Source organism: Lathyrus oleraceus, chromosome 4 (genome assembly GCF_024323335.1).
Source record: "Lathyrus oleraceus cultivar Zhongwan6 chromosome 4, CAAS_Psat_ZW6_1.0, whole genome shotgun sequence".
Lineage (NCBI taxonomy): Eukaryota > Viridiplantae > Streptophyta > Magnoliopsida > Fabales > Fabaceae > Lathyrus > Lathyrus oleraceus.
Window position 1 is genome coordinate 145,752,344 of NC_066582.1, and position 11,370 is coordinate 145,763,713.

An 11,370-nucleotide genomic window follows, 5' to 3' on the forward strand; every position below is an offset into this window, starting at 1 on the left:
GATGGATGTTTGAAGCTTATATGATCATATCTTGATGGAAAATGAGGCTTGGTGATTTGTGGGATGATTTTAGGTCAAGTCCATGGGTGGGACCAATGCCTTGAAAGTTCAAAGTTCATGATCAAACCAAGGACTTGTACCATGAATGAAATAGGTGTTTTCGTGATGAAATATGGTTGAAAATGACTTGAATTAGATGTGAATGAAGTGTGGTATGATGGGATGATCAAATGAGGCAAAGCATAGAATCAATGGATGCACAAACTAGGGTTTCTTGGATCACAAGTATCATCAAGAAATATAGCTAGATAAATTAGGGTTTTGAGGTGAAAGATGTGTATTGAAGTGATTCAAAGGGTTATGATATGAACTATTTTTGGATATTAGGGGTCCTCAATGGTATGGTCAAGGCACAAAGTGAATCATGACTTGCACAAGCCATTAAGTGTCAAGAAATAGGGGTGAGGTCCTTAGGTGACCAGATGAATCTTCACATGTCTTCAATGGGGACTAACCATCCAATTAGGGTTTTGGAGAGTGAGTGAGATGACTTGAGTGATCCTCCAAGGTTCAAGGATGCTTGAGGATAAAGATTAGGGTTAAGGTGGCTTGGGCACACCTCAACATGATTAGATGTCTTGAAGCTCCATGGATGAACCTCATGCCTTGAGTTTGTACTTGTGGACCATTGTGGGTGTAAATGCATATAAGATGATATATGTGGGGTGTATGCTTATGAATTAGGGTTATGGTGGGTGATATAGAGGTAGGGTAAATTTGAGGGTATGCCATTGGTTTACCAAATGCTCACGTGGTGGGAGATGGAAGATTTGAAGTGAAGATAAGGGTTATGAAAACGTGATTCTCCGACACCTACTTCAGAATCAATAGTTGTTGACATACCTTTGTGCTTGATTTTAAACAGGGAGAGAACTGGTATCTTTGTAGCCTATCTCTACCCCAGTCTGTTGGGTATCGACATAGACTGCCCCAATCAAAAGTTATGAAGTAGTCTTGTCATCAAAAGATCTCAATCTGACTTGCCCCCGTGTCTTGAAGTTGTATGCCCCTTATTGACCATCTTTTGGAGCGATTGACTTCTTGTGCTCTTAAGGTAGCCTGCCTCAATATCAGCTTTGAAGTGATGTTTCCCATGGCTGGATGATCTTTGAGATATTTTTCGAATCTCGACGTGATTGCCCCTAAATTAACTGATCTTGGATAGATGTGTCAAATTTCGACGTGATTGCCCCAAATTTGACTGAATCTTGAAGCGAATTTCCTTTTTGCTCAACGAAGTTTTTAGGAATTTTGCTCCTCGGTGTGATACAACTTCTCATTATGGAAACTTTCTTGCCTTCAAGTGCTTATTCGTAAGTAAAAATGTTCATTTTGAAGATGATAATTTGAATGCTATGTTTATGTCAGTTTTGAACTCCAAGTATGTTCACTGAGATGATGACATATAGTGAACGAATCACTAGTTAGAATGTTATATCAATACCTACACAAATGATAAGCGAATCATTTAGGAGTCAGCTTTGATGCGATCTTACCATAGTATGCTTTTGAAATAAACCCTGCTTCAATTAGGTCTTTTGAGGGTTGTAAGGTGGCTCGACTCACGATTTCAGAAAGAAAGATTTATAACTCAAAAATTTATTTTAATCCATCCATTCTCCTTGATGTTCTCCAGTTCTACGTTCAACTAGTTCAACATAAGCATTCATTTTCAAAATTTTGAATGACATAAGTGATGGTAAAGGAACCAATGAGGTTTTTGAAGTGGCAGTCACCCACCTTTTATTTTTTTTGTTACTTGTAGTTACATGAATTTGTTCTTGATGAGGATTTTTCCTTTTGATCCTTTTCGTTTTTTGGTTTTGCTTTCCCCGACTTTTGCTTGGAATGATCATTTGAGTTTGCAGTCCATCGGAATGCCTTAATTTTTGCCTAAGTCACTAGTTTTCAAGTTTTCGACTTATCAGGCTTTTCTTCTACTCTTTTTGCTTCTTTATTTTTGATTTTTATGTAATAATTCATGTGACATTTGTTCGCTTAAAGGGTTATGACTTCCTCATTTCTTTGATTGGTGAGGGACAACCATTATGGATTTGTGATTTTCGACCTCTCGTGAGGGGTAAGATGTGGTCGATCCTCAGATGGTATACTTCATTTTCGAAATTTGATCGCAAGGTCAAACTAACTGAAGACTACCCTGCCCCGGGTTAAGATTGGGGTTTTTTCGTATAGAAATAAACTCATACTCCTAGGCTCAAAGGGGTTTACTAGGGATTATCTTCCTTATACCTTTGGTGTTTATGAATTGAAACAATGCCTTACATCGTCAGCAAGGTTTTCTTCAAAAGCATACAACCAATAGTCTCGTGTATTTTGATTTCATCATTCTCTTTTTGATTTTGCTTAAGCAAGAGTTTGATACTGATAAAAAAGTATGAGTGAACATGAATGGATTGATTCGAAACATGCATATTCATTTCATTATTATTATTATTTGAAAACAAACGAGTTTTACAAGTGAATAACACTTAACAAACAACAAAGATTACAATCGAAAATGATTGAGCAGTCTAATGTTGCAAATTCCGAGTCTGAGGAGAATCGTTCTTGAGGAAGATCTGGCAAGGCTTCTCTGTAAATCATAACAATTTCTGATCAATGAGCTCTTGAATTTTTTTCTTGAGAACGTAACAAGCCTCTATAGAATGTCCTATGTAACCTGCATGATATTCACACATGGCATTAGGATTATGCTTAGGACGGTGGGGAATCCTGGAAGGCTTGATCTCCTCGGGCATAACTCCCCAGCATGAATCAAGATAGGAAATAGATGCATATAAGACATTGAATCAGATCATAGCGATGATGTCTTCTTTCTTGATCGTTGTTCCCTTTGATGATTTGCTTCTGGTTATGTTCCTGATTGCCTTGAGCGGACTTCTGATGCGGTAGGAGATACTACTCTTGGGATAAAATGGCAGAATTCCTGCAGTTTCATTCAGGATTTTACCCGTTTTTAGTCTGTTCTCAATTCGTTCACCCATCGTGGCTTAATCTGAGAAGTCTGTTATCAAACTCTCCGAGAATAGTTCCAAGATCACGCCGACCTTGCCTTGGGCATGATCCAAGCTTTCCTTGCACATCATGTTCTTATGCTTAACCTATTCCATAACTTTTTGGCAATCAGTGTCGGGGAATCGATGTCTTTTGGATGAGGATATGAAAGGGTGAGATTTTTATAGTTTGCATGCATGAAATATGAATGCATGAATGTACGCATATGTTATGGATGGAATGCAAATATATATGCAACATCCATTGATTCAAAGGCTTGATGATGCAATAATTTAGGTTCAAAAGTTCGGTACCTACACAATGATGCAGTAATAGTATGCAATAGTATAGGGTAAAAGTTCAATAAGCTCTGAATAGTCTGTATATGATCCTCAATGCAGTTTCAAAAGTTCAACACAATCATGATTTTCGAGGAATGTAAAGTTTATACTTTCCTGCAAAAAAAAAAACCATATCTCTTCACATGTAGGTTCTAGTCTTTAAAGGTAATCCCTAAAAGGCCTCCTAGAGTCATGGGTTCAAATGAAAATACCTTGCAGTAGCGAATTCTTACAAGACAATGGCACTTCCAAGTGAATCTAGTTTGGGTGTGGGTCTCGTGTCAACCCAACGCGTGAAACACATGTCAACACGACTATCCACGACTCTATCTTGTGTATATACTCAAGCTCGGGTATAGAGCTTCTCTCAAATCACAAAGCCCATCCCACAATGGAGAATATATAACAAACGTCCAAAATATAAAGCAATAAAGATCCAATAAATGAAATAAAGGTAAGTAAAGCAATAAAGATAAATGTACAGTCATGCAAAGAAGAAAATTGCAATATCCATCATATTTCCGATAATATGTCCATACATCTCGATAAAGGTTCAAAGGTCCAACGTTACACGAGAATAAAGGTATGTAGGGTCTCAATTTCCTGCAAAACCCCAATATCCCTTCACAGGTATGTACTAGTCTTCAAAGAAGAAGGTTCCTAAAAAGGTCCCTAGAGTCATGGACCAATTTTTGAGATACCACTTCCTGGGACGAATGAGTCATCAGGTAGTGATACTCCCAAAAGGATCTACTATAGGTGTGGCGTCTCATGCCAACCCTAATCAAGGAAGAATTCCATATAGGTCAACACAAATCTTGCCACAATACTATCATGTGTTTGTACTCAAGCTCGAGTATAAAGCTTTTCTCTCATGTAATAATCATCCCAATCCAATAGAGAGTATAACAGATATCGAGAGTATAATGAATATTCAAAGCAATAAAGAATGCGATAAACGAAATAATGATAAAGCAAGTAAAGCGATAAAGATAAACACCCAAACATGCAAAGAAAAACAACTAAAACTAGGCTCGATTCTCTCTTGCAAGAGCAAGGCATCTCCCCAGCAGATTCTCCAGTTGTCGCACCGTGAAAAATACTTGAGTGCATCGCACACTCGAAGATACAACAGAGTCGCCACCGAACTTTATTTATTCCCGAAGGAAAGGGAAAATATCGATAAAACCCAAGGGAAGAGAAAAAGGGTAAGGAAGTCAGTTATGCAAGGGGAAGGTATTATCACCCCTCACATCCGTTGTACTCAACATAAACCATTTTGATTGCTCTTTGCTCGAATGTGTGTTATGTCTAAATATTACTTGAGAAATGAAAAAGGGAAAAAAGGTTTAATAATTAGTGTGATTGCAAAGGATTTGAACCATCGTGCCTACGTATCCTCATAGTGCAATAAGGAAATCAGAAATGCTTAGCCATATCAGTTTCTTAGATCATGGTGCGAGCCATTTCTTGCAAGGTCCCATTCTTCCTTTCTACAACTCCATTTTGCTGTGGGGTTCTAGGATATGAGAAATAATGGGAAATACCATTTGAATCAAAGAGTTTTTCAAAATGTTTATTTTCAAATTCGCCACCATGATCACTTCTGACTTTGACTATTTTGTAGTTCATTTCTGTTTGCACTTGTGAGCAGAAGGTAGAAAACACAGAGTGTGACTCATCCTTTTGTTTCAAGAACTTTACCCATGTCCAACGACTGTAGTCATCAAATATGACTAATCCTTACTTCTTTCCATTGATAGAGGCAGTTTTCACTGGTCCAAACAAATCAATGTGCAAAAGTTCTAATGGTCTAGAGGTAAAAACAACAGTTTTTGCTTTGAAGGATGTTTTAGAAAACTTGCATTTCTAACATGCTTCACAAAAAGCATCTGAAGCGAACTTTAGGTTGGGTAGACCTCTGACTAATCCAAGCTTGTTTAGCTGAGAAATCCTTCTCATGCTAACATGACCCAAATGTTTATTCCATACCCATTTCTCCTCATTAACAACATTAGACATTTTAAATTTTGATCTTCAAGATCAGAAAGTCTAATTTTATAAATGTTATTCTTTCTCTTTCCGTTAAAAAGGATTGTACCATCTTTCTGACTGACAGCCTTACACGACTTTTGATTAAAAATGATATCATAACCATTGTCACTAAGTTGACTAATATACAAAAGGTTATACATCATACCATCAACTAAAAGAACATTAGCAATAGAAGGAAGTTTACCGTTACCAATGGTTCTAGATCCAATGATCTTTCCTTTTTGGTTTCCTCCGAAACAAACAAAGCCTCCATGCTTAAGTTCCAAATCTTGGAACATAGACCTTCTACCTGTCATATGTCGCGAGCATCCATTGTCCAGGTACCATGACTGGTGTTTCAGCTGAGCTGCTAAGGATGTCTGCAACATAAATCATTTTATCCTTAGGTACCCACTTTCTGGGTCCTCTCTTGTTAGTTTTCCCAAAGTTTCTTACAACTTTGGGTCTTTTAGCAGAAGGATAATCATGAGGAATTTATGCATGATACTTAGGTTTTAGAACTGTGTTCTTATCCTTTATATGTTTTTGTGTCTGTGCAAAAATATCAAGCTCAGTGACAGCAGGCACGAAATGCACATAGAGAGGTTTTGGTTTTACCTTATGACTTTTGTCAAGTTTTATAGTTTTTGTACAACCTAAACCTTCCTTGCCATTTATAATAACTCCATAGATCAAGGAATCCATTTTTCTTATATTTATGCTTTTAGTTAGAAAGTATTGTAATGCTCTATCATATCTAATGACGCAATCTGTACCAGAAGCTTCTGAGATTATTTCCTCCTCTAGTTTTAAAATTTTTCTTTTTAAAGCGGAGTTGTTACTTTCTAAAGAAAATACTTTTTCATTTAGAGAGGAAATATATTTCTCAAGCTCACTCTGAGTTTCAGAGGCAATTACTTGGACTTATTTGAGATCCTTGTATTTACTCTGAAGACTCTGGTACTTTTCCAGCATTTCAGAGAGACCTGATTCAATATCAAAATAAGATAGGTTAGAAAATACCTCTTCAGATTCGGAGTCAGATTCTAATTCTAATAATACCTTGTCTTTTGGTTTTTCAGAACCTGTTGGATCATATGTAGTTTCCATTAGTGCAACGTTGGATTTTTCTTCGTCATAATATTCTTTTTTGGATTCTGAGTCATCCCATGAGCCATCAGCCCCTTATTGCCTTTATAAAAATTCTTCTTAGGCCTTCTATCCCTTTTCAGCTTAGGACAATCATTTTTGTAGTGGCCTAGATCCTTGCACTCAAAGCAGATAACTTCTTTTCCAGAACCTTGCTTCTTCTGTCTAGACGAAGAATCAAAGCGACCAACAATCCTTATGACTCCTATGAGCTTTCCTTGACCATTTTTCCTGTGTTTCCAGAGTCTGTTGACTCTCTTTGAGATTAGAGATATCTCATCGCCATCTTCTGAGTCTTCATCAGATCCTTCTGATTCTTCCTCAGCTTGATAAGCTCTTGTCTTCTCAGGCTTAGATTTTAGAGCAACAGATTTACCTCGCTTCTGAGGTTCATATTTTTCAAGCTCAATCACGTGGCTTCTTAAAGAACTAACGAGTTCTTCAAGACTGATGTTGTTGAGATCATTTTCCAGCTTCAAGGCAGTTACCATAGGTCTCCATTTTCTTGACATGTTCAGTTGTAGAGTATCCTTTGCCCATAACTTTTAGTCCTGCAACAAGCATCTGAAACCTTGAGAACATAGTCTCAATTGTTTCATCATCTTCTATTTTGAATGCCTTGTACTTCTGGATTAAGGCCAAAGCCTTTGTTTCCTTTACTTAAGCATTCCCCTCATGAGTCATCCTCAGAGAGTCAAAAATGGATTTGGCGGAATCTCTGTTTAGTATCTTCTCATACTCCGTATAAGAGATATCATTGAGCAATATGGTTCTGGCCTTATGATAAATTTTGAAATCTTTATTTTTTTGACCAGTCATAGTACTTCTTGCTATAGTATTTCCTTCAACATTCAATGGGTGAACGTAGCCATCGACTACAACATCATAGAGATCAACATCATAACCAAGAAATAAACTTTCTATTCTATCTTTCCAATAATCAAATTTTTCACCATCAAAGATTGGTAGTTTTGCACTGTAATGATCTCTTTCGTTATTGTTAACAATGTTAGCAGCGTCCATTGTTTCTCACACAAACTAGATCGGTACTGAAAATAGTGAGGTGTTGATAAAACTTTTATCACAATCAGAATCGGAGCTCTGATTCTAATTGAAGGTGTGAAAAACACAAGAAGGGAAGCGGGTTTGAATTGGGTTTTACAAGCAAAAGCTTTTTCCAAAACAAGAACACCACTAACATGTTAATAACAAAGAGATAAAAACGCAAGTATTTTTATCCTGGTTCGCTTAAAACTCAAAGCTACTTCAGTCCACCCGCCAAGGTGATTTTGCCTTTATACACAAGGACTTAATCCACTTAATCAACAGTTTACAATAATCACAAAGAATAAACTTCTTTGTCTTCTCAAGGATCCAACTATACCCTAGTCTCCTTAAGGACTCACAAAGAACAACCTTTATTGTCTTATCAAGGATAACCTCCTCAAGGAATCAAACAAATAGTTTGAATAATATTTTGTGTGTTACAAGATGCTTCTATACAAGCAGATTTTACACAAATGATAAACAAATACTTAAAGAAAAGATGTATAGAAAAATGATAGCTTTTCAAGTAAACTTTGTCAAGTCTTTGTAGCGCTTCAGTATTCTTATCTATATATATTTTCTTCAAGTATCCAAGTCCTACTTATATAGCATAAGAAAAAGACCGTTGGAGGAAAAAATAGGGAAATCTCATAGAGCAGTTGCCCACTGTTGGATGGGAGAGGAGTGATAATGCGTACTATCCTTCGTCCACAAAATCAGTGACATATGTGATGTATAGTATTGTCCTTGCCCATGAAATCAGGTAGTGGAAAGGATGTTCAATTTGTACTATGTACTATTGGTTCACGTTCCTATTTGATATTATCTTCAACTTCATTGGCTTCTGATGAAAGTTGATGAAGCATGAAATGAAGAAACATAAAGCTGGATTCAGAAACTTCAGAATCTTTTGTCAGAACCTTGACAACGTCAATAGTCTGGCTTGAGATCTTCAGTATCTTCAGAATCTTCAAAGTCTTCAAAATCTCCAGTCAGAACCTTGATAACTTCAATCGTCTGGCTTGAGATCTTCAAAATCTTCAGCTACATAACACAACTTCATAAGATTTCCATTCTTCAGAAGTTTGGTGATCAGAGTCAAGTCCAGAAGCATGAGCTGAGAGAACATTACAACAGCAAAATAGTGTCTCCTCAGAAGCTTCTCAAGAGTGAATCAACACAGAAGCAGAAAGAACATTGCAACAACAATATTGAACATCTTTCAGAACTTCTAAAAGCTGGCGCTGAAGCGGATTTGGAACACATCATTCAGAAACTAATGACGTTGCACATCATATATTCAGAATCAGAACTGGTTGTTAAAGCTACACAATAACAAACCACTAGGGTACCAAAATTGTTCTCACACAAATACAATATTGCTATCATCAAACCTCAAGGTATATATGCAAAACCAAATCTTGTTCTAACAGTAATGAGTGCTAATTAAAAAAATTAAAGTGTTAAATTCTAAACTAAATTCAATTAAAATCAAAAGTAGAAATCTATCATAATTACACTAACCATTTTTAATGTGCATTTTTTTATGAATTATCATGTGCGAGGGAAAAGATTCTTAGTCCTTGTTTTAATGATGTCAAACCTTTTTAGTTGCTCATAATGTGTACTTTGGACGGTGTCATCATATCATAGAATGCATTCATCCTATAACATGCTCAAAGTATAAATTCAATGTGTCCATGCATATGTGAGCATCTCATAGATGTGAATAATGCATTTGATGATCGTTGGTACCTTAGGTTCATAAGAGAATGGTTTGCATTGACCAAAATACGTCTTAAAAACTCATTTTGACAAGAACTTTGAGTCGACTCATGACTTGGAGTGGTCGACTCATTTATGCATATCCCATTATGTGTAGCTCTCGGGCCTGAACAGGTTGAGTCATAGGTCGACTCAATCCAACTTTGAGTCGACTCATGACTTGAACCGGTCGAATCATTTATGCATATCCCATTCTGTGTAACTCTCGGGTTTGAACAGGTCGAGTCATAAGTTGACTCAACTCTGGAAAAACCTGTTTGAGTCGACTCATCCCCTGTTTGAGTCGACTCATTGCTTATTTCACTTGAGTAATTTTGCTGCGGGTCTGAACAGGTCGAGTGACCTATGTGAATAGGTCGAGTGGTCGCTGTTGTTACTCAACTTTCTGCTGTGTATTTTTGCAAAAACATTCTGTTGTGTTTGTCACTTGGTCCATGCATGATATATAAATTCTAGAGTCTCTTTTTCAACTGAACAAGAAAAGTGAAAGATATACACTAAAGTTCCTCTTCATCTTCATTCTTCGCTGCATTTTTCAACAAATACACATAACAATTTTTGTTGATCATAATGCATTGTTGTGTTGGTAACGTCCAAATAGGATTGTGTAATCTTAGTTTGGGTAGAGGCTTTGAGTGGGTTTTTCTTGAATAAAACCGTTGGGGCTTTGTCCTCCAAGAATTGGGTTTTTTTGCATAAATCTTTGCTTCATAGATTCGGCCGAGTGAAAGGTTTGAAGAATAATGGGTTCGTTCAAACAAGTAACGGTAATCGGAGGATTGTGAAGAAAGGCTTGGGTTCAAGCGTCTCGCGATTGAAGTCATTCGAGCTAGAATTTTGGCGAACATGAAGTTCTTGCAATAAGGTAGCTACAATAGGAGGTTTCACGCATATCCGATCGAAATCAGCCGAACTAGAGTTTTGGAGAATATGGGGTTCTTGCAATAAGGTAGCTACAACCGGAGGTTTGTTCGGAACGCTTGAAGGACTTGGTTCAACTCGAATCAAGAGGAGAGAAGTGAATAGGATCTACAACAACACTTGGGGTTGGTTGGTGGTGATCATTTCTTATCTTGTATAAACTTTGCAACTTGATAATAAATATCTCAATTCTAGTTTTAGAATTAGGGGCAGACGTACCCTAAGCAAGGACGAAAGGGGAACTGCCTAAACAAATCTGGTGTTGTTTTCTCTTTCTCTAAACTCTTTAAATTCTGCATAAATTGAGTCTTGTGTGAAATAAACTGTAAAATTAATCTCGCTTAATTGTTGTGCATTGAAGTTGTTCGATAAATTGGTGCAATCACTTTGATTGCAACTAAGGAAAATTCTGCACAATCAATTTTAGTGAAATTGAGACTTGGTGTGGAGTGCACACCAAGTGTTTGATAAAATTAACTTCACACAAGTGTATTCATATTTTACTTGTTCTCTTATTGTGTTAACACATCATTAGCGGTAATTATATCAAGAATTAGTCTAATTAATTGATTAACTAAGATAGTTGTTGATTATCTTTATCTTAGTCATTCCATTTGGTTTCACGCATATACGATCTTTCCATTAACTGATTGTTTAGATGATTGTGGTCTAGGGAGCTTTCGCAACCTTTAATTTTTTTTTAAAAAGCGCTAAATTTTAAATACTGATCTATTCAATCCCCTTCTAGATCGGTACTATCGTCTAACAAGTGGTATCACGAGTACCGATTTATCTAGTGCTTCACATATAACTTTTTAGAAAATGAGTAACGATCCTAAAGGGGCGTACAATAGAGTGCCTATTTTTAATGGTGAAAACTACAATTATTGGAAAGATTATATGTGTACCCATATCAACTCTATTGATAGGAAGTTATGGAAAGTCATCCAAGATGGTCCTATGGAAATAACTATGACCAATGTGGATGGTGTTGTTATACCTAAACCTGAAGCACAAT